We start from the raw sequence: 25,434 nt of genomic DNA, 5'->3' as shown, positions 1-25,434 counted from the left end.
CATTACTTAATATTATTTTTTAATGTTTCCACTGATTTGCCTTTGCTGGGTGCATGTTGAGAAGGTGATAGCTTTTTGCTTAATTGCTTGCACTGCTTAATTGGCAATGAACACATACATTAGGTAGCTACTTTCCAGTATTTTCAAATGTGTCTTTTTCGCTGCGATGACGCCCGTGAAGAATAAACTCTCGCAAGTACTTCCATACCGGCATAGCAATATGCACGATTTGTAGCCTCACAGCTATACCTACGTAATAATCACCTCTTCACAATCGACCACTTCCCGCGGAACTGCCAAAATGGATTTACCTCACGGGGCTGGTTGGCTCATAGGCTGTTAGGTATAACGTTTACGAACCTCCGCGCGTCTTAAATCATTGTGGATATGTTTTGCATGCGCACAGATTCGCTTCCAGTTATCACCCGATTTCAGCAAAATATCTATAATATTTTCTTCGTTTAATATGCTACAGGTTTCGGGAGGATAGCCTGGGCATCGAAATAAGACATGACGATCGAACGACGAATTTCTTCTTCTGCAATATTTTCACGCCTTGCTTTACCATCTTTTTGGGATAGCTTTATATACATTCTCTGCATTTCTTTCGCCACCCCTGTCATAACAGTACTCCCCCACCCACCATGTCTCTGTCATACCATAGAAAGATACGTTTCTATGTCCGGTATCGTCAGTTTACCTGCATCCAAATAAATTTATCTAGAAAATGGTCCTACGGCACAACCGTTAGTTACTACATCTACTATTACAGGAAAAGTGTGGACTATTATACCACCGAATTTCAGCTATTTAGTGCTATGCTTTCTCTTTTTCGCCTTCCCTCCATTTGTCTCAAATAATTGAGTACGAACGCTGACAATTTTTTAATACAATCCCATACTTCTTTAGATTGTGGCATGTGTGGAAAAACATTGTTCGTTGTTATTAGTTCTGTTATTTGGTTTTCCAAAAATGCTATATACATATATACTCGTTCTTTACTATATCTTTGGCAGTAAATGAAAATATGCCCCGCTTTTTCATTCGCCTTGGATACTTTCCATTTCAATTCAACCGGGCTATTCGGGTCATGTTCTTTGATTTCGATATAACTCCAGCTATTAAATTCGGCGCTGTTGTCAAGGCTTCTCTGACCACTTCGTCAAGGATTTTTTCAAATACTGCTGGAGGTAAGCTCGGCGGTATATAACAGCTATATATATATATGGTAGGTAGGTAGGTAGGGTGGTTGTCGTAAGACACACTTAGACCTTCCGCAGGTCCATTGTGATACCACTGGAGCTTATCCTTACTCTAAGTGTTCCTTTTCAAACCATCCGGTTGCTTTAATAAACGAGCAGAGCTTCGTTAGTTTTAGATGGGCTATATCCGCTACATCGGTTAGAAATGCTGTATCGAGAGTGCGCAGCCTTCTCATAGCTAGGCTTTCACTCGCACATAAAAGATGTCTGACTGTTTCCTCTTCTTCTGTATTAAGACAGCTTCTACAGAAATCGAAGTACGGGAGTCCTAATCTTCTAGCGTGGCTGCCTATTAAAAAATGACCAGGTAATACACCTATCATTTTTCTTATAGATTCTCTGTTGAATCTTAGCAAGATCTTCGATCGACCGCTGTTCCAGTTCGGCCATGTCTGTCTGCTTAGTTCGCATGTTGTGAGGTTTTGCCAGCTTGTATTTACCTTTTTGATGGTTTCCCTGTCTATAAGTAATTTACAAGTAGCTATGGGCATGGGTATCAGCGCCTTATCCGGTTCGAGATCGAGCGTTGTACCGGTTTTTGCAAGTTCATCCGCCTTACAGTTTTCTTCAATGTTCCTGTGGCCTGGTACCCAGATAAGGTGCACCTTGTAGCACTTAGATACATCATCTAGTAGTTTAAAACATTCTAAAACTGTTTTTGACGAGTGCGTTTTTGATTCCAGCGCTTTTATTGCTGCTTGACTGTCCGAGTAAATGAAGACTTCATTTGTGGATAATACTCTCGTTTTTATTTCTTTAAGTCCCTTTTTTATGGCAGTGACTTCCGCCTGAAATACACTGCAATGATCAGGTAAGCGAAATGATTGGCATACTCCGAGTTTGTCGGAGTAGACCCCTCCACCTACTTTGTTGTCCAGTTTTGAGCCATCTCACAGTGGGCCAGGAGACCCTTATAAGTGGCCAAAATTCATAATTCCCAAAACACCAACAATTTATAACTTTTAATACCGCTATGTACAGGTTTTGGGGTCTCTGATTACGAATATGAAGTCAGATTTCAACAATTCAAAATGACGGATCCAATATGGCGGACATGAAATTTAAAAAATTGGATTTTATTCACCAAATTTGGTATTCAGGGGTTTTGATGGTCTCTGATTACGAATATGAAGTCAGATTTCAACAATTCAAAATGGCGGATCCAATATGGCGGACATAAATTTTTTAAAATTAATTTTTTTTTACCAAACTTAGTATTTAGGGGTTTTTGGGGGCGCTGATTACGAATCTGCTGCCAGATTTTAGAAATTAAAAATGTCAAATCCCTTATGCGGACCTTTTTTTTTAATTTTATCTGATTAATTTGAAACTTGTTACTCGGGCTTTTTTGTATCGCTGTTGACAAATCTGCAATTAGATTTAAACAATTGAAAATGGAGGATCCAATATGTCAGATAAAGAGACACGCCTGCAGTTAGCCTACATAATAAGTTGTAGTTTCCGGAATCTACCACGAGGAGGTTACAGTGCGACTTCAGACTCCTTTTTTTTAATTTTTTGTTGTTTTTTTTTTAAGTTTTTAAATATTATTTTATTGGTTTTTATTTTTTTATAAATTTTTTTAAAAATAGGTAAATACTAATTGCTTGCTCTACGAGTTCAATTATCGTCATTTACATCAGATTGTGAGTCTTCTTCCTCGGATAATTCTATGTCATCTAAATATAAGATTTTTTTGTAAAATCAATTTCCTCAATCGGCCGCCGTAGCCGAATGGGTTGGTGCGTGATCACCATTCGGAATTCACTGAGAAGTCGTTGGTTCGAATCTCGGTGAAAGCAAAATTAATAAAAACATCTTTCTAATAGCGGTCGCCCCTCGGCAGGCAATGGCAAACCTCCGAGTGTATTTCTGCCATGAAAAAGCTCCTCATAAAAATATCTGCCGTTCGGAGTCGGCTTGAAACTGTAGGTCCCTCCATTTGTGGAACAACACCAAGACGCACACCACAAATAGGAGGAGGAGCTCGGCCAAACACCTAACAGAAGTGTACGCGCCAATTATTTATTTTTTTTTTTTAATTTCCTCAATTTCATATTCGTCTAGTTCTTCACTTACCTGTACGTAATTGGTACTTCCTGATTGATTAGAATCTACTTCAACCTCTTTCAATAAAAGTTGCACTTCTTTAGGAAGAGATAATTGAACTTTTTGTTGAAGGCGTTCTTTTAAACGTAAACTCGATAAAAGAGGATCAGAGGTGTCCATAGCTCTACAAAACAAGTCTTCCAAATTTGCCATCCTACTATGCTGGAGTCTAAATTTTGTGTAGTCCTTATTTCTTGCTTCAGATGCTTCTTCTCCGAGCATACCTACCGGTAAGATGTTGTTTTTTATTATTTCTCCGCTATGAATAAGAATTTTGTGAACCGTTTGAGACATAGAGCGAGACATACAGTTTTGCAGTAGAGGTGCAAAATTCTTCAAATCGACTTGAATCGAGAGGAAGATGACAAGAGAGGCTAATTAAAATTACCTTAAAACGTTGAAGCAATTCGTGATTAAGACCAAGGCAATCAGACAAAAGTTTACTATCTTTAAATGCCCTGCGAGCTGTGTTTCCATCATTGCTGGTACCACATCCTCCAGGCTTTGGTTTATCCACTCTGAGTCCCATTTTTCCCCACAGAATTGATTGCACCTCTTGTTTTCTTAATGCTACCTGTTCTTTATTCTTAGTGCCTCTGGCATCCCATCTTTTGATAACCAATTTATAAGAAACATGCAAGCAAAATTCGAAAATTCTTATCCAGTCATGCAAAGGGCTGATTCCATGTAACAGTGACTCCTCATGAGGCATAAATTTCACACTCTTTATATTAGATAGATCGTTAAATTGTTTAGGAACAGCATGACAGATAGCACAAGTTTTCATTGATGGCGTGTTGGGGATCGTATTTAATACCTTACCGTCAATTAAAGTCATTAATAATGTATATTGTACTTTAAGACGACAGCCTTCAATCAAAATTTCAAAGGCTTGTAATTTCAGAATTTGTTCTTCGATGGCCTTCTTTTGGGCAAGAATTACTTCTGTTGATTCCTTTGCGTATCGAATTTGAATAGGGCGACAAAATCTTGGAGATTGAGATGTAACATTATTCCACAAAATTACATCCACTTCACTTGATAACCTTAAGGGGATAAGTGTAGTAACGAACAGATTTTCATCTGTAGGAGTCTGTTTCTCATTGACACTATCATAACCTTGTTTGTAAGGCGAATGCCCACTACTCCCATCAAATCCCCAAGAACACATCAGAACAGTTTTGAGCTCAGTAATTTTATTTTTTTTTAATAAGAGAGTGTAAAACTTCTCTTTGTAGTTCTATTATTCTATTCACCGTGTGGTTTAAAAGTTCTTGAAGTGATACTTCAGCTAACGTTTCAGAAATTTTAATTGACTCTTTCGACGGTCTTAACTTTTCTTTGGCTTCTCTAATCGCATTATACGCAGGCCAAATGTCTGCTCCACTAGATTTGGTCGCTAATCGCATATTCTGATAGACTTGTTTAGACATAGAATTATCGAAAAGAAATGCTAAAGCTACTTCTGGGCTTTTCTTTTCTATTGTAGGAAAAGGTGTTGTCATTATTTTTCTAATTTTCTTAGCCTGTTCCTCGCTTTTTGAAAGTTCGTTAAGTACCGATCGCAAATCTGCTTCCCCTGAAACTCGTGCCGCATGACTAGTAGCCATTAATAGTTTCTGACGCTCATTATCATGTTCTTCACTGATTTTAGACACTTTTCGTCTTTTCGATCTAGTAGATTTTTCTGCAAAATCGAGTATTAAGTATTTCAGTCTTACTTATTTTAGCTGTGAGGTCTAAGTCAGGAATAGTAAATTCAGAATCTAACCACTCTGAATTTTGTGACTCAAAGACAGCTATTTTCCTACTGCAATGCTGATATTTTGCATTTCTTTTTGACTTTAAACTATTTAAAGCATTTTTCAAGCGTTCCAATCCTTTACAACCTACATCTGATTTATTGATACCAATTTTAGTTAAAATTGAATCAACGGATATATTCATGTCATTATTACCTAACATAATTTGAAGAACCACTTTTTTCTTCAATGAAGTCATTATGAATTAAATAAGTTAAAATTGTGTGACTCTTAATACTTGGTTAACTTTTTACACCCTATTGGCAAATGATTGATATACAGTCAACTCGCGCATAGATCAGTAAAACTTCGTTTTTTTTAAAAAGAAAATGAAATACCGCAGCAAACCGCACCTTTAGCTTGTTACACATGAACTACTGAAGACGTTAATGTAAAGAAATTGTTAATAGCTTCTGGAGTTTTGCGCAAGGCTCAATCGGCGTATTAACAAGTAGTAAAAAAAAAAAAAATTTCACAATTATTCTCAATATTTCTAACATCAGATTTATTTTTTCAGCTATTGACTATTTTCACATACTACATGATTGCAACTAATGAGAAAATGCAATATAATTAATGACAAATACTACATTTCAGTAAAACAGTGACAGTTTAGAACAATAGCTATATGGTGATCATTTAAGCCTTACACTTATATTAACTTATTACACAAGCTTAAATATTTCATTAAAACTTATAACATTTACAAAATAACTACTTTCACTTATCTATATGATGATACTATATTGCATTTTGAAAAATCTTTCAATGACTTTTGGCCAAATTTTTGGCCAATATTTAACCAAGACAACTAATAAAATATAAGACGGGTACAATAAAGTTTTAGACGAAATGGACAGAGGAAATACTGGACTATTTGAACAAACCTTATTTAATAAATTAGGAATTATTAAGGAGGAAATTTCAAAAATTGTTATGGCTACTCAATTAGCAAAAAAAGGAATTATCCACTCACAAATTTTGAATAAAGGAGATATTGCAAACATCCTTTCCCAAACAGAAACACTGCCTTTCAAAAACTAACTTCAAGCTCTCAAATATGCAGAACCAGCAATGATTGCTAACTACCAATACGAGAATAAAGCTACAATTGAATTAATTACAGAAGGAACAATTTTCCTTTCGAACTTTATAGGAAATATGACATACAATACCACATCTATATTTTTAAATGGCACTTACATTGTAAAATTTCTTAATGAAACTATAACCCTGAATAATGTTAGCTATTCAAACTGGCAAACTAGCTCCTACAAAATTTTACCTCCTATACTCCAAACCAATCTGACAGAAAACCGAATCAAACTTGATTTAGAATATTTAATATACATCAGCTTCATTTGACCAACCTCAAAAGAATAGACCACGTATCGCGAAAAAACATAATATCAATTAGCTCAAGCTTCGCAGCGATTCTTCTCGCAGTATTTTTAACCTCAACAGTATATTTCTATCTTAAACACATACAACATAAAAAGACATCATTCTATATACCACCAATTATAGACCATACGCTAGGGATGCTCGATGAACATCGATGTTCGATGATCATCGATGTTGAAAGCAAAAACATCGATGTTTTAACATCGATGTTGCTATACGAAAAATATCGTAACATCGATGTTAACGGAATCGATCATCGAATATCGATGTTAACTTACATCCACAGTATCAAGCGAGTAGAGCGAGTGCGCACTGCGCACGGGTTGTTCCCTTCCTTCGTTGACGTTCTTCGTCGTCTCGCTCGCGCTCACGCTCTCTGAGAGAGAACAGAAAACAGAGAGAGAGCCTCTTTTCTGTTCGTTTCGTTTTCGTTTGTTGTTTGTTGATAAATATTTATGTTGTGCGTGCGTTGGCTGTCATAATTTACTCATTTGATCTCATCCAGTGTCTGATCTCAAACAAGATCCTATCCAAGTTTGGAATAATGCCATCGGTTCCACTTATCCGAAATTTAAAAAAAAGCAGTGAAATATTTGAGTACTATCGCTACATCAACGCCATCCGAAAGACTGTGGCTCTCCTCTTTACCAGCAAAGAAATAGATTGAAAGGTTCTTCTCTATCAAAATTACTTTTCTTTCAGTCAGTGGATAAAAAATATAGGAATTTGTAATAATTTGATCTTCTGTTTCTTAATAAATTTCGAACGATTTTACTGTATTTATGTTATTTTTAATTAGTTGTGTATCTTTTTGATCTTATTTGTGTTTTATATATACATTTTCAGTTTGTTTAAACTATATTTTATTTTTTTCTGTTTACTTTAAAATTTAATTTATTTGTTTTTTTTTTTTAATTTTATTTATGTGATTATTAATGCAAAAATCATCGATGTTAGCCAACATCTATGTTTAGTTTTCGACAAATATCGAACATCGATGTTTGGCTTTCGATTATGACATCGATGTCAACATCGATGTTTTTCTAACATCGATCATCCCTACTATACGCCAATTGCGATAAAATACTAGAATTTCGCCAACGAGACGTTGACACTTAAGAAAGGGGGAGTTAGCACACCACACATTCTACACACACAATACAACAACCACTTAATACTAAGCACCTTTATTAGCACATCGCACTTTCTACAATTAAGCATTTTTATAAGCACACCCAATAGAACAACAACAAAACTAATATTAAGCATTTTTATAAAACATTAATGTAAACTGATATTAAGCATTTATTAGCACATCGCACTTTCTACAATTAAACATTTTTATAAGCACACCCAATAAAACAACAACAAAACTAATATTAAGCATTTTTATAAAACAATAAAGTAAACTGATACGAGTATTAAGCATTTTTTATTAAACAAAAATGTAAGCTTAGGATATAAAAAGATGTGTTAGCAAAAATATAAATTATGGCAAAGCAATAATACGGAAATGCAAAAAGCTGTGTACATAAAAATATAATAGCAAATAAGCGAAATTATTGTATAAAAGTAAGAATAAAAAATCAATAAAGCAAGTTCAGTTTCGAATACACTAGTTTGAGTTGGCGGTGCGCGGACTAACTTGTATGCACAGAGCCGCGGCCACTCGATTTAATAAAAATTCAAGATTTACCAAATATTGGCAAATAATTCTACGCGAAATATTCCAATATTGACTATTTTCGAATGGTCGAGAAAATTGGCATATGGCGGCTCGTTTTATGAATGAAAGTAAATACTTTGCTCGTAGAAATATAATATGAGCTCGAATTTATCAATGAATTTTTTGATGATGAGTTTTTGTTGAAACTGTTCAGCGCCGCCGCGAATATTTTACGCTGTTCAGCACCATGGCAACTAGAATGATGGTCGCTACGCCTGCGCCTATGAATGCATTTTGTTCTTGTAGTCGCTAGGCATAGAATTTTAGCTTTCAACGACATACGTATTTAGAGGAATAAAGTGAGTGCCCTGCGTGTGCGGTTGTATGTACATGCATATGTGTATACTAATAAGCATGGTTTTGCTCGAAGTTCAGAACACAAATATGTAAGTACATAGGCTAGGCCATGATTCTAGTTGCCAGAGTATAGCATATGTATAAAAAATTCACATATTTATATGTTCATATGCCATCTTCCTGTGTGCCTGGTAATGAAGCGTTTTCTATAAAGAATTTATTGATTGGATAATTATATATGTATATGTCAAAACACATATATGTAAATACGTACATAGGCTAGGGCATCAAGGGTGCATATACGCACATGCTAATATGTAGGCGCACATGCAGAAGAGAATTGTTTTAGCATTTGTTAGGCAGGAAATCGATCATTCGGATACTTACTCCCTAATTATTGCATGAAATATGATGCGATGCTCGTGAGGTAGGTCATGGTTGCTTCAGTGCATACATATGCGTGCAACACTATGGCCCTTATTATGAGCAACATTCGATCTTCGACTATAGTCGAAAGTGCTGATCGAACGAATTTTCATTTGGTATTATGGTGCTCATTCGTCAAAGAATAGGACTATTGTGAATTTCGATCGCTCGACGCATTTATAATAGATAATTTTTTCTCAGCTGATACAGCAAATCAAAATAAAAGAAAAACCGATTGTGTTGAAATTCTTTGCTAACAACATTCTTAAAAGTTAAAAAAAGTATTTTTTGTGAAAATGAGTACAACGGTTTTGTGGTTCGACGATTCATCGGTCGATGAAAGATTAGTGGAACTAGTTAGGTGTAGAAAACAGCTGAGGGGGCATCCAATCCCCTAGAAATGGCTTCCACTGAGTAAGTTTAGTATTTTCAAAATGTGTTGACGTACTTAATATTACAGAAATTTCCTTACAGTTTTTTAAAGAACTTTAGATTATCTAAACAGGCGTTTATAAACCTACTGCCCAGTACAGAAAACCAGTTGCAGCAGTGCACCCGAGCCAAGAGCTCTTCACTATTCTCCAAAAAAAGCAACACAAATTATTAAGTGTGTGCAGCTTTGCACAACATTTGCTTGTTTTATAATGTTCAACTTCCGGATGATGCTGAAGATATTGAAGTGGAGCCAAATAACGGAGAAGCAGGAAACATAAGAAATGAAATTCTTAGAATATTATAGAAAAATCTAAAAAGTATTAAATAGAAACCTGTACGCCACAGTTTCTGTTTTATTTTTGTTATAAATTTTCTTTATTCAATTATTCGTCATTCGAAAAAAATATGTATTTCAGTTCCTCTACGTATTTCAGCCCAAAAATTATTTCTATAAACATCACAAAAAAATCCATTATTAACTTTAATCCATTTTGCTGCCGTTCTAACTGGTGGTCCCAGCAATTCAGCTCCGTTGTAAATCCCTCCCATTTTTTCGCTGCTTGTACTTTGGTGGAAATCCCTTTTGCGAATTGTGGATTCTCTTCCATTAATTCAACTAGCCTTTCTAATTGCTGTTTGGTACTCACGACTTTCGACCTGCATAATATTAACAAAATTAGTATATATTTATTATTTGGTTACTATAAAACAATAAATAATCGCAAACAACTTACATTTTAGCAAGTTTTCCCACAATACGCTACACAATCGAAAGCAAAATTGCATTCGACTCTAAATTCGGTATACAACGAAAATTTCGACAGCGTTGCACCGCTCATATTACCAAATTGACATTCGATTTTCGATCTTCGACAACCAACGAATATCGAAGATCGAATGCAACTCATAATAGGGGCCTATATTTATTAAAGATGCAATAGAAGTTTGCAGTTTTCTTTTATTTATTTTATATTTCAAAGTTTTATAATCTCTATAAAATGCAGACATGTATTATTCCCTGTGAAAAAAATTTCGTTTGGCAAAGGAACAAATGAATGCATATTCAAATGTACATAAATATGATAAGGCGATGCGTCGTGAGATAGATCATTGCAGTGCGTGTGCACATACATACATACATACATATGTAACACCATACCCTACAAGACAGCTGACTATCATATAAGCACTCATATTATCATCATCACTATCCTCATCCAACTACACATTTTTGTTCTAGCCGTGGGAAAGTTCTGATAGTTTCCCCTTGTCGGTGTGATATTCTATCTCTCTTTTACCAATAGCAATTTCTTATAACTGAAAAATATATCTGCCCTGCTCTAAAGGCATACTAAACTCCTCATTGTTGTCATCATAAACTCATCAGCACAAATGGCCTAAACTCCTCATTGTTGTCATCAGAAACTCATCATCACGAATGGCCTAAACTCCTCATTTTTGTCATCAGAAACTCATCAGCACAAATGGCCTAAACTCCTCATTGTTGTCATCACAAACTCATCACCACGAATGGTCTAAACTCCTAATTCGAAATTACACGACGAAAACGAAATTACATTTATATTATTATATTCATTTATTGTTTACAAACTAATTAATATAAAATGTTATATTATATATTTACATATTTAAATTTATTCTAATAATATATATTTTTCATTTCTTGTTTACAAACTAAGAATTTTCATTTACATATTTACAGATTTAAAGATTTTACATATTTACAGATTTAAAGATTTTACATATTTACAGATTTAAAGATTTTACATATTTACAGATTTAAAGATTTTACACATTTACAAATTTAAAGATTTTACATATTTACAGATTTAAAGTTTTTCTATTAATATATTTTTTTTGGTTACATCTATTGTGTATAATAATTTTCAAATTTATAAGGAAAACCTACAATAGAACCTAAAATTGGCCATAATGTCCGATTCGAACTTTTAAATACTTTCAGACCATCAATTCCAACGTCTTTATAAACCTTATCTACATCTTTCAAATATTCAAAATTTTTTGATTTAAAAAAAAACTGAAAAAACTAAAAGAGTTTTAGCGGATAAAGGTATTCCTTCAACCCCAACCTTCTTCAATGTTTGCAGTAAGTCAGTCAATGTACTTTTGTTGTTGCAACTTAAATTTTGATTGTAGACAAATTTATTTCGTGTATGATCTGAAAAAAAGAAAATTTTTGTTAGTTAGTATTTAACTAGTTAAGTTTATGTTAGTAATTTACAATACCTTATTTAAAGTTCACGTTATATTTTCATTGATGACAAATTGCCGCTTTTATTTAATGTATAATCTTCTGAAAAAAAAAAAAAAATTTATTATTTCTATATTATTATTTCATTATCTTTATATATATATTTCTTATGTTCGTGTGTTTGTCACTGAACTCCTCCTAAACGACTGAACCGATTTTGATGAAATTTTTTGTGTGTGTTCAATGGGATTCGAGAATGGTTTAGATTCACAATTTGGTCTCCTGGAAAATGTCTAGGGTCTCGAGATAGAGACCAAAACGTGGAGCCTAGAATGTGTATGTACAATATGGGTATCAAATGGAAGCTGTTGGTGAATGCTTTAGTTCAGAGTATTTCTCACGCCGCTCCGTGACTAGGGTCTTGAGATAGAGACCAAAACGTGGAGCCTAGAATGTGTATGTACAATATGGGTATCGAATGGAAGCTGTTGATGAATGCTTTAGTTCAGAGTAGTTTTCATGCCGCTCCGTGACTAGGGTCTCGAGATAGAGACCAAAACGTGGAGCCTAGAATGTGTTTGTACAATATGGATATCAGATGGAAGCTGTTGGTGAATGCTTTAGTTCAGAGTATTTTTCATGCCGCTCCGTGACTAGGGTCTCGAGATAGAGACCAAAACGTGGAGCCTAGAATGTGTATGTACAATATGGGTATCAAATGGAAGATGTTGATGAATGCTTTAGTTCAGAGTATTTTTCATGCCGCTCCGTGACTAGGGTCTCGAGATAGAGACCAAAACGTGGAGCCTAGAATGTGTATGTACAATATGGATATCAGATGGAAGCTGTTGGTGAATGCTTTAGTTCAGAGTATTTTTCATGCCGCTCCGTGACTAGGGTCTCGAGATAGAGACCAAAACGTGGAGCCTAGAATGTGTATGTACAATATGGGTATCAAATGGAAGATGTTGATGAATGCTTTAGTTCTGAGTATTTTTCATGCCGCTCCGTGACTGGGATCTCGAGATATAGGTCAAAACGTGGACCCGGGTAACCTTTGGTTGTGTATGTACAATATGGGCATCAAATGAAGACGTTCTAATACCGAGAATTCCAATGATTCCACCTGAATTGCCATTTGAATTCAAGCGTTTGCAACTACCCATTCGCTTAACATTTGCAATAACTATCAATAAATCACAAGGGCGAACTTTAGAAATATGCGGGATGAACTTAGAAGAACCAGTATTCACCCATGGTCAACTATACGTTGGCTGTTCACGTGTTGGGAAGCCAACAGCATTATATATTTACTCAAAAACAAATAGAAAAACAAAAAATATTGTGTATGCCAAAGCGCTGGAATAAAGAATAAAGAAATAAATAATATGAAAACCATATCTTTTCTGTTCTAAACCATATCTATTCTATTTTAGTGTGCCCAGCGAAGCGGGCGGGGTTTGCTAGTCTATATATATAAAAAGAAGTTACATTTCCTTGGTAATCTTATAACTCAAGAACCGCCGAACCGATTAACACAAAAATTTCAGAGTTCTTTTCTATCTTTGAGGAGGTGGTTTGTGTGAAGTTTGATTGAAATCGGTGCAGCCGTTCCTGAGTTATGACATTTTATGTGAGTAATGGTTTCCTCTCATACGAAATGCCTGTATGGGAAAAACAACAACAAATACACAGCCGCTTATGAGCGTTTCTGTTGTACTGTTGTGGTTGTAAGTGTTGTGTGTTGTATTATGTTAATATTAATTTTGGACGAAAATATAATAAAAACTGGAGCATTCAAGGAACTGGAAAAACATTTTTAACTTTATTTATTTTAGCATAATTTATTTAGCGTAAAAAATTGAAATGGAAATTAAAGAATCAAAGTTTAATTACAAGTTTTTATCGGCTCTTTAACCTTACCTGTATATAGGTGACCACCACAATCAAATTTTAAAAAAGTACAGAAAAGGCTATTGTGACATCTTTAGAAAGTATGTTGAATGAAAAAAATCAACTAATTAACTGTTTAAACATTTTACGAGTTCTATAAAGAAAACTTAATATGAAAAATTTCTTGCGATATAAAGAAAACATTTTATGTATGGTGGTGCGAAGCCCACTGGGAAATGCTAGTTATTATTATTTTTATATAATATTATTATATTTATTATTTTCACTTTTTATGAAAATATTATTTTATCGCAATTTTCACTATTTTGAACAATTATCACAATTTCTTCAGAGCAGCCACAAAACTGCAACTTCACACGTTGTTGTTGTTTTTGTTGTAGCAGCATAAGCATTCTCCATACATATACGGAGAATACTGCTGAAGTGACAGTCCATGTTAAAAATGCTTATGAAACCACGATAAAATCACATTTGGTTAGAATTTGAATACAATATACATACCTGATTTACACTCGATTTATTCACAATTCACTTTTCACTGTAATATTTTAAATAATACTCGTATCACAAAAAACACAACCGCCTTCCACGAGGAAAATTTTTACAATTATGAATAACTAGATGCGCTTTTTGTTTGAAAGCGCGCCTAGAATTCCTTTCAATACTTCTTAGTATTGCCAATTCCTGGGAACAACTAATAGTCGGAATGGCTTGCTGCCAGAAATAGAGCACAAAAAATAATTGACGAAAACAATTCGTTTTTACGTTAAAGGAAAAATTTCGCGATTTAAATGTAATACATATAATTAATTGTTTTAAAATATTATATAATATGTTTTTTGGGTTATAATATAATTTTTATAAGACCACTGTCAAATTCAATCACCCTTTCCTGAATACATTTCGAATACATGTAATTCTATTGAAAACTGAGAGTTGGTTTTTGTATGTAAATATGTATGTTTTTTTTAATTTTTGCTTATTTATGTATTTTATACTGAGTGTGCTTATTTTTTTATACTTATATGTATCTACATCAATGAAAATAAGGAAACTGTAAATTCCCAATTTTTGTTTTAAAAATACCCAATCAATATTTCTCCCGTTGTAGCATTATTGACGAATAGTATAAAAAGGAGCATTTCAACAGCGCTTTCACGAGAAAAAGAGTTTCACATTTAGTTATCTCTTTTGCTCATTCGACAACTTTCAATTTGTCAATGCGCATGTATTAGAGACTAATAAAATATTTGTCAATGTGTTGGAATTTTTGGCGAAAGTACTCAGCACTGTCTTGTAGGGTAAGAATTGAAGATGCAATTGAACTTTTGCACAAACATAACTAACATAATACTTGTATATATTTACATTGATATACATATATGCATGTATATTCACCAATATACCAATATGCTCTTTGAATTCTTGTCTAAAATTAGTTTCGAGTCGAAAAATTAGTAAAAAAATTCATCAAATTTGTATGAAGTTTTTAATCTACTAAAACGCACACAACAAAATGTGAGGTCGTTTTATAATGTATTTTGTTTAAATTCTTCTTTTTAAATTAAATCAACAAACATTAAAGTTACTTTGATTTTAAATGTTGGCGCACAATTTCAAATCTTTATTTGTTTGAAAATATAAATTGAATAAATTTTCGTTTATCAAGGGAACATAGAACTTCACAAGCAAATCCCTTGCAAAATGCCGTCGGCATTCGTCAATTTGATTTCATACAGTAACCAAAAACTGAGCAGAGCCAATGTAGGTGCACATAATTCACTGTAATCAGCTCTGTTAAGAAGTTCCCCGCCGTCGAGTTGAGCGAGGTTTCACTTCATTTTTGACAATTCACACTATTCGTAGCTCATGAGACTTCTCTATACATTAACGTTCTCTGCAACAATAATAGCAATTGCCGATAGTGTAACCAGATGATTAAACAAAGTGGAACTAAATACAGGATGGGCCAAATAAGACCTACTAATGTACGCACAAATAAATCTTTTATTTTTTTACATATTTATTTTTCTCTTTTTGTAGGTTATAATTGAATTCTTGGAATTTTATTATGGAATCCTACACTACAACACAACGCATTAAAATTATCGAGTTTTTCTATTCTTACACATTGGGTTGATCGAATGGCCTACTGTAAAGCCAGTCGTAGCAGTCATTTGAACGATATTATTTTTTTATTCCTAAATGACAATGTTCAATCTTCAAAATAAAAAACAAGTTTGAAAAGATATTGATTAGTTTTTTTTTATAGCCGATTCAAAAAGCAAATTTTACATGGCCCACCCTATATTTTACATAACTATAAAAATCACATTTTTATTAGAGGCAGCTAGAAAAATGTCAGGGAGAAAGTACTAAAATATGAATAATTATTTGGAGACCTTATCACCAATTTGCTGTCAATAGAATGGGGTATAAAAAATCTTCTTTTGCAACGCAATAACTTTCTTATTCCGGCGAGAACTTTACGAAGGTCTTAACCTTTTTAACTCAAGATATTCAAAACGAATTTGGAATCAAATGCAATTATTGCTCGTACTCTAAATCAGTTTTATTATTTCATCATTTAATTTGCTAATGTAAATGTATTATTTTTAGACAAATTGTGTGTTTAGTTTTAGCTCGTATGATTGATATTCTTGTATCACACAAACCTCAATTATTCTTAAATACTTTTTTCTTTCAACTGCGCTTTTCACGTTTACCGATTTGAAAATGTCAGAAGAAACGTGAGTAGAGAACATTTTTTGAATTTGGAAAGAGTTTAAAAAGCTTGAAAACGATTGTTTTGAGTTTTTAAAACCTACTTAGTAAAGAACAAAACTTACATTCAAAGTGAATCGATTCCTTCAGAAATCATAAATAAAATATAAAATATATTTTATATTTATATATATTTAATTCTGAGAGCTTAGAAATAACATTAGTAATGTTTTATGGAAAATTTTTGAAAAAGAGAAATAGTAGGCTGTAAAAAAGTGGACGTAGAAAGAGATGAACAAGGACAAGGATGTATTATAAGAACATTTATATGTACGTGTATATTGGCAACTTACTGGTAACAGAAATGTTTTAGCTAAAAGCAGTCTATTTTTCATTGGGGTGAAGTGCTGAATAGCTCATAAACGAAGCATTCCACATACCTTGTCTATTGCATTAGAACTGTAGAGTTCCATTCAAAATTATTCCTTGATTTCTGGCAGTGTCAACAATTTCACTTACCTGCAGCCTTCGAGATTAAAAGTCTTCTTGTAAATAACGATACACTGTAATTTACCCGGATTTAAAAGTGACTCATTGTCACAGGCCTACTTCTCGTTAACAAGTCAGTATTGAGGTTATTATTACAATTATTGACAGATACAAAAGAGCAGCTGACATATAATTGGATATCATTTGCATATATGTACATGAATATCACAATATTTCAACACGCTTTGAAGATCATTACCATATAACACAAACAATAGAGGACCGAGAACAATAGATACGGGTAAGTAGTATATAATGCCACCATACTACTTCCGTAATTAGTTATATAATGTCACCAGCACAAACAGCTTGCGAGCGATCACTGAGCTATGGCCCTTATTATGAGCAACATTCGATCTTCGACTGTAGTCGAAAGTGCTGATCGAACGAATTTTCATTTGGTATTATGGTGCTCATTCGTTGAAGAATAGGACTATTGTGAATTTCGATCGCTCGACGTATTTACAATAGATAATTTTTCTCAGCTGATACAGAAAATCAAAATAAAAGAAAAACCGATTGTGTTGAAATTCTTTGCTAACAACATTTTTAAAAGTTAAAAAAAGTATTTTTTGTGAAAATGAGTACAACGGAGTTGTGGTTCGACGATTCATCGAACGATGAAAGATTAGTGAACTAGCTAGAAGTAGAAAACAGTTGAGGGGCGCATCCAACTCCCTAGAAATGGCTTCCACTGAGTAAGTTTAGAATTTTCAAAAAGTGTTGACGTACTTAATATTACAGAAATTTCGTTACAGATTTTGAAAAAACTTTAGATTATCTAAAGAGGCGTTTATGAACCTACTGTCCAGTACAGAAAACCAGTTGCAGCAGTGCAATCGAGCCAAATCCATTCCAAATATGTTAAAGCTAGCCACAGTTCTGCGATTTTGTGCTCAGGGATCGTACCAATTGAGTATTGGTAATGAAGGTATGCTAGGACTTGCTCAGCCCATTGTGTACGATGATGCTGAAGATATTGAAGTGGAGTCAAATAACGGAGAAGTAGAAAACATAAGAAATGAAATTTTGAGAATATTATAGAAAAACTAAAAAGTATTAAATAGAAACCTTTACGCCACAGTTTCTGTTTTATTTTTGTTATAAATTTTCTTTATTCAATTATTCGACATTCGAAAAAAATATGTATTTCAGTTCCTCTACGTATTTCAGCCCATACCTACCAAGGGAAAAAATGTATTTCTATAAACATCACAAAAACAAAACCATTATTAAGCTTAATCCATTTTGTTGCCTTTCTCACTGGTGCTCCCAAGCAATTCAGCTCCGTTGTAAATTCCTCCCATTTTTTTGCTGCTTGAACTTTGGTGCAAATCCCTTTTGCGAATTGTGGATTCGCCTTTCTAATTATTGTTTGGTACTCACGACTTTCGACCTGCATAAAATTAACAATTTTAGTATATATTTATTATTTGGTTACTATAAAACAATAAATAATCGCAAACAACTTACATTTTAACAAGTTTTCCCACAATACGCTACACAATCGAAAGCAAAATTGCATTCGACTCTAAATTCGGTATACAACGAAAATTTCGACAGCGTTGCATCGCTCATAATACCAAATTGACATTCGATTTTCGATCTTCGACAACCAACGAATATCGAAGATCGAATGCAACTCATAATAGGGGCCTATGACTTTATTAAGTGTAATGCTATCTATGAGAAGTTAAAAATTTTTCTAAATTTCAAGGCCAGAAGTTCGTGATTAACAGTGTCGAAAGCTTTGGAATGATCCAGAAATTTTAATACAATTACGCGATCGTTATCAATGTTGAGTCTGATGTCGTTCGATACCCTAATTAGCGCTTTTATACAGCTTCTGTTTGATCTAAAACGATATTAGTACCGATTTACCAGCATATTTCGACTCGGAAAATAATTTATCTGAGCATGCATTATACGCTCAAGTACTTTGGACAAGAAACATAGTCCCCAGGTAGGGCGTAAAGTTCCCATTAGGTTTTCTAATCGGATGGATTTTAGCGGACTTCCAGCAGTGAGGAAAAAGAGACGAGGTTAAAATGATATTTAAAACATAAAGACCGTAAAAAATTAAAAAAAAAATTGGGATAAATGCCATCAAGACCAATCGTATTAGATTTTTCATTGAGCGGTAACGGTGGTAAGGTACGGTGTAGTAGAGAGGGCTAGTTAACTGGGGCGGCAAGCCCTTGGTCGGGAAAAACCTGAGTCATTCCGGTAACGTAGAACCAGACGTCATGGGCGGATTCAACAACTATACATTTACCAATATTGGAGAAAGTAAAACCAGGTATTGTTCTATTCATAAATTCACTATTCACTGGAACCTATTGCTGTGCTAAACTGATGTTAGTAGTTTTTTACTCCGGAGTTCAAACGACATCACCACACGCAACACCTTTGGTAGAATAAATACATACACACACATATACACATCCGGCTGATCCAATGTCAAATAGTTTGAGAGATATTTTGCGTAACTTGCACAAGCCAGCCATTGATTTAAGGAGATGTGTCCATTTGTGGTCATCTGAAGAGAACAGTTTAACAACGATTAGCATGTGGCTGTTGTTATTTTGCGTGTTGCCTTTGGCACCATGCAATCTTTAATGTAATGCGCTGCACCGTGATGCACCTCATTGATGGCGCCTATCGTGGTCCGTAACTTGATTTAGCTTTGTTTTTTTGTTCTCTAGCCGAGGAGTTTTTATTTATTTTCTTTATTTAATTGAGTCAAAAAATGTAAAGATTATTACTGACTATTGGCATAATGCTAATATAAACAATATATAGGGTTATTCAATAGGTGCGCTTCAACTTTTTTCCGATAGGGAGGGCGAACGACGCAATATTTTTTATTTTTCGCTTGTCATTTGTAAACTTCATTAGTATACATTTCATCATGGAACGCTACACACTTGAGCAACGATTGCAAATCGTGCAAATTTTTTATGAAAATAATCGTTCTGTTGCTGCTACTTTAAGAGCATTACGGCCATTTTACGGTCCATTTAACAAGCCGTCCCGTTTTGGGGTTATGTGAAGTCATTGGTCTACAGTAACAAGCCGGCGACGATTCGTGAGCTCAGAGCCAATATTGAACGCGAAATTGCTGGAATTTCGGCCGATTTATGCAAAAGAGTGGTCGAAAATTGGGTTCAACGATTGGACTTCGTAAAACGTGCACGCGCTGGTCATGCAAAAGAAATCGAATTTCATACTTAAATGTATATGTTCAAACTCGATAATAAAAAAAAATTGGTTAAAAAAGTCAAACCGTTTGTGTTTTATTCAAAACAGTTCAAAAGTTGAAGCGCTCTTACTGAAAACCCCTATATTAATAGAATATCAAATCAAACGAACTAAAACTAAACACACAATTTGTCTAAAAATAATACATTTACATTAGCAAATTAAATGATGAAATAATAAAACTGTAAGAATAGGAAAACTCGATAATTTTAACGCGTTGTGTTGTAGTGTAGGATTCCATAATAAAATTCCAAGAATTCAATTATAACCTACAAAAAGAGAAAAATAAATATGGAAAAAAATAAAAGATTTATTTGTGCGTACATTAGTAGGTCTTATTTGGCCCATCCTGTATTTAGTTCCACTTTGTTTAATCATCTGGTTACACTATCGGCAATTGCTATTATTGTTGCAGAGAACGTTAATGTATAGAGAAGTCTCATGAGCTACGAATAGTGTGAATTGTCAAAAATGAAGTGAAACCTCGCTCAACTCGACGGCGGGGAACTTCTTAACAGAGCTGATTACAGTGAATTATGTGCACCTACATTGGCTCTGCTCAGTTTTTGGTTACTGTATGAAATCAAATTGACGAATGCCGACGGCATTTTGCAAGGGATTTGCTTGTGAAGTTCTATGTTCCCTTGATAAACGAAAATTTATTCAATTTATATTTTCAAACAAATAAAGATTTGAAATTGTGCGCCAACATTTAAAATCAAAGTAACTTTAATGTTTGTTGATTTAATTTAAAAAGAAGAATTTAAACAAAATACATTATAAAACGACCTCACATTTTGTTGTGTGCGTTTTAGTAGATTAAAAACTTCATACAAATTTGATGAATTTTTTTACTAATTTTTCGACTCGAAACTAATTTTAGACAAGAATTCAAAGAGCATATTGGTATATTGGTGAATATACATGCATATATGTATATCAATGTAAATATATACATGTATTATGTTAGTTATGTTTGTGCAAAAGTTCAATTGCATCTTCAATTCTTACCCTACAAGACAGTGCTGAGTACTTTCGCCAAAAATTCCAACACATTGACAAATATTTTATTAGTCTCTAATACATGCGCATTGACAAATTGAAAGTTGTCGAATGAGCAAAAGAGATAACTAAATGTGAAACTCTTTTTCTCGTGAAAGCGCTGTTGAAATGCTCCTTTTTATACTATTCGTCAATAATGCTACAACGGGAGAAATATTGATTGGGTATTTTTAAAACAAAAATTGGGAATTTACAGTTTCCTTATTTTCATTGATGTAGATACATATAAGTATAAAAAATAAGCACACTCAGTATAAAATACATAAATAAGCAAAAATTTAAAAAAACATACATATTTACATACAAAAACCAACTCTCAGTTTTCAATAGAATTACATGTATTCGAAATGTATTCAGGAAAGGGTGATTGAATTTGACAGTGGTCTTATAAAAATTATATTATAACCCAAAAAACATATTATATAATATTTTAAAACAATTAATTATATGTATTACATTTAAATCGCGAAATTTTTCCTTTAACGTAAAAACGAATTGTTTTCGTCAATTATTTTTTGTGCTCTATTTCTGGCAGCAAGCCATTCCGACTATTAGTTGCTCCCAGGTATTGGCAATACTAAGAAGTATTGAAAGGAACTTCTAGCCGCGCTTTCAAACAAAAAGCGCATCTAGTTATTCATAATTGTAAAAATTTTCCTCGTGGAAGGCGGTTGTGTTTTTTGTGATACGAGTATTATTTAAAATATTACAGTGAAAAGTGAAATGTGAATAAATCGAGTGTAAATCAGGTATGTATATTGTATTCAAATTCTAACCAAATGTGATTTTATCGTGGTTTCATAAGCATTTTTAACATGGACTGTCACTTCAGCAGTATTCTCCGTATATGTATGGAGAATGCTTATGCTGCTACAACAAAAACAACAACAACGTGTGAAGTTGCAGTTTTGTGGCTGCTCTGAAGAAATTGTGATAATTGTTCAAAATAGTGAAAATTGCGATAAAATAATATTTTCATAAAAAGTAAAAATAATAAATATAATAATATTATATAAAAATAATAATAACTAGCATTTCCCAGTGGGCTTCGCACCACCATACATAAAATGTTTTCTTTATATCGCAAGAAATTTTTCATATTAAGTTTTCTTTATAGAACTCGTAAAATGTTTAAACAGTTAATTAGTTGATTTTTTTCATTCAACATACTTTCTAAAGATGTCACAATAGCCTTTTCTGTACTTTTTTAAAATTTGATTGTGGTGGTCACCTATATACAGGTAAGGTTAAAGAGCCGATAAAAACTTGTAATTAAACTTTGATTCTTTAATTTCCATTTCAATTTTTTACGCTAAATAAATTATGCTAAAATAAATAAAGTTAAAAATGTTTTTCCAGTTCCTTGAATGCTCCAGTTTTTATTATATTTTCGTCCAAAATTAATATTAACATAATACAACACACAACACTTACAACCACAACAGTACAACAGAAACGCTCATAAGCGGCTGTGTATTTGTTGTTGTTTTTCCCATACAGGCATTTCGTATGAGAGGAAACCATTACTCACATAAAATGTCATAACTCAGGAACGGCTGCACCGATTTCAATCAAACTTCACACAAACCACCTCCTCAAAGATAGAAAAGAACTCTGAAATTTTTGTGTTAATCGGTTCGGCGGTTCTTGAGTTATAAGATTACCAAGGAAATGTAACTTCTTTTTATATATATAGATAATGAAATAATAATATAGAAATAATAATTTTTTTTTTTTTTCAGAAGATTATACATTAAATAAAAGCGGCAATTTGTCATCAATGAAAATATAACGTGAACTTTAAATAAGGTATTGTAAATTACTAACATAAACTTAACTAGTTAAATACTAACTAACAAAAATTTTCTTTTTTTCAGATCATACACGAAATAAATTTGTCTACAATCAAAATTTAAGTTGCAACAACAAAAGTACATTGACTGACTTACTGCAAACATTGAAGAAGGTTGGGGTTGAAGGAATACCTTTATCCGCTAAAACTCTTTTAGTTTTTTCAGTTTTTTTTTAAATCAAAAAATTTTGAATATTTGAAAGATGTAGATAAGGTTTATAAAGACGTTGGAATTGATGGTCTGAAAGTATTTAAAAGTTCGAATCGGACATTATGGCCAATTTTAGGTTCTATTGTAGGTTTTCCTTATAAATTTGAAAATTATTATACACAATAGATGTAACCAAAAAAAATATATTAATAGAAAAACTTTAAATCTGTAAATATGTAAAATCTTTAAATTTGTAAATGTGTAAAATCTTTAAATCTGTAAATATGTAAAATCTTTAAATCTGTAAATATGTAAAATCTTTAAATCTGTAAATATGTAAAATCTTTAAATCTGTAAATATGTAAATGAAAATTCTTAGTTTGTAAACAAGAAATGAAAAATATATATTATTAGAATAAATTTAAATATGTAAATATATAATATAACATTTTATATTAATTAGTTTGTAAACAATAAATGAATATAATAATATAAATGTAATTTCGTTTTCGTCGTGTAATTTCGAATGAGGAGTTTAGGCCATTCGTGGTGATGAGTTTGTGATGACAACAATGAGGAGTTTAGGCCATTTGTGCTGATGAGTTTCTGATGACAACAATGAGGAGTTTAGGCCATTCGTGATGATGAGTTTCTGATGACAACAATGAGGAGTTTAGGCCATTTGTGCTGATGAGTTTCTGATGACAAAAATGAGGAGTTTAGGCCATTTGTGCTGATGAGTTTATGATGACAACAATGAGGAGTTTAAGCCATTTGTGCTGATGAGTTTCTGATGACAAAAATGAGGAGTTTAGGCCATTTGTGCTGATGAGTTTATGATGACAACAATGAGGAGTTTAGTATGCCTTTAGAGCAGGGCAGATATATTTTTCAGTTATAAGAAATTGCTATTGGTAAAAGAGAGATAGAATATCACACCGACAAGGGGAAACTATCAGAACTTTCCCACGGCTAGAACAAAAATGTGTAGTTGGATGAGGATAGTGATGATGATAATATGAGTGCTTATATGATAGTCAGCTGTCTTGTAGGGTATGGTGTTACATATGTATGTATGTATGTATGTGCACACGCACTGCAATGATCTATCTCACGACGCATCGCCTTATCATATTTATGTACATTTGAATATGCATTCATTTGTTCCTTTGCCAAACGAAATTTTTTTCACAGGGAATAATACATGTCTGCATTTTATAGAGATTATAAAACTTTGAAATATAAAATAAATAAAAGAAAACTGCAAACTTCTATTGCATCTTTAATAAATATAGGCCCCTATTATGAGTTGCATTCGATCTTCGATATTCGTTGGTTGTCGAAGATCGAAAATCGAATGTCAATTTGGTATTATGAGCGGTGCAACGCTGTCGAAATTTTCGTTGTATACCGAATTTAGAGTCGAATGCAATTTTGCTTTCGATTGTGTAGCGTATTGTGGGAAAACTTGCTAAAATGTAAGTTGTTTGCGATTATTTATTGTTTTATAGTAACCAAATAATAAATATATACTAATTTTGTTAATATTATGCAGGTCGAAAGTCGTGAGTACCAAACAGCAATTAGAAAGGCTAGTTGCATTAATGGAAGAGAATCCACAATTCGCAAAAGGGATTTCCACCAAAGTACAAGCAGCGAAAAAATGGGAGGAATTTACAACGGAGCTGAATTGCTTGGGACCACCAGTTAGAACGGCAGCAAAATGGATTAAAGTTAATAATGGATTATTTTTGTGATGTTTATAGAAATAATTTTTTTTCCCCCCTTGGCAGGTATGGGCTGAAATACGTAGAGGAACTGAAATACATATTTTTTTCGAAAATTTTGAGTCATCACGCCCCACGGTTTGAGCGCTGCCGAAAGTTGCTTGTGAGCAACTTTGGGCAATGGTGGTATACAAAATAAAGAAATTTTTTCCTTCGAACAACTTTTAATTATTTTTATTTATTTTGAAAAATTAGGTATGATAAGACAAAAACAGTTTTTATTGTTATTACAGCAAAGGTGGACTTTGCATTTCAGGCATTTGGACGTTGGGGTTCCTGTCTTGCACAATCTGCAACGTCCCTTTTCACTAAAGACTACCTAATGTTCCATTTTATCGTAACGCTGTGAGACTGAGGGATCCGGTTGGAACCTGTACTTTTTCGGCTGTTGGGAAGACACGCTGCTTGATGGGAAGCCTATCTACTACTACTATCGAGCT

At 33.3% G+C, this 25,434-nt stretch overlaps 1 protein-coding gene across 1 annotated transcript in view; it reads right to left on the bottom strand.

Annotated features, from left to right (window-relative positions):
* The window catches only part of LOC129250484 (uncharacterized), a 31,427-nt gene extending 14,130 nt beyond the window's left edge, over positions 1-17,297 (bottom strand). Inside the window, exon 1 of the mRNA XM_054890109.1 lies at positions 17,081-17,297. The gene's annotated coding sequence lies outside the window, so the exon portion shown is untranslated. The remainder of the gene's footprint in view (positions 1-17,080) is intronic.
* Positions 17,298-25,434: the final 8,137 nt, after the last annotated feature.

This window comes from Anastrepha obliqua, chromosome 6 (assembly GCF_027943255.1).
Source record: "Anastrepha obliqua isolate idAnaObli1 chromosome 6, idAnaObli1_1.0, whole genome shotgun sequence".
Taxonomy (NCBI): Eukaryota; Metazoa; Arthropoda; class Insecta; order Diptera; family Tephritidae; genus Anastrepha; species Anastrepha obliqua.
This window is presented reverse-complemented; position numbering and strand designations above follow the sequence as displayed.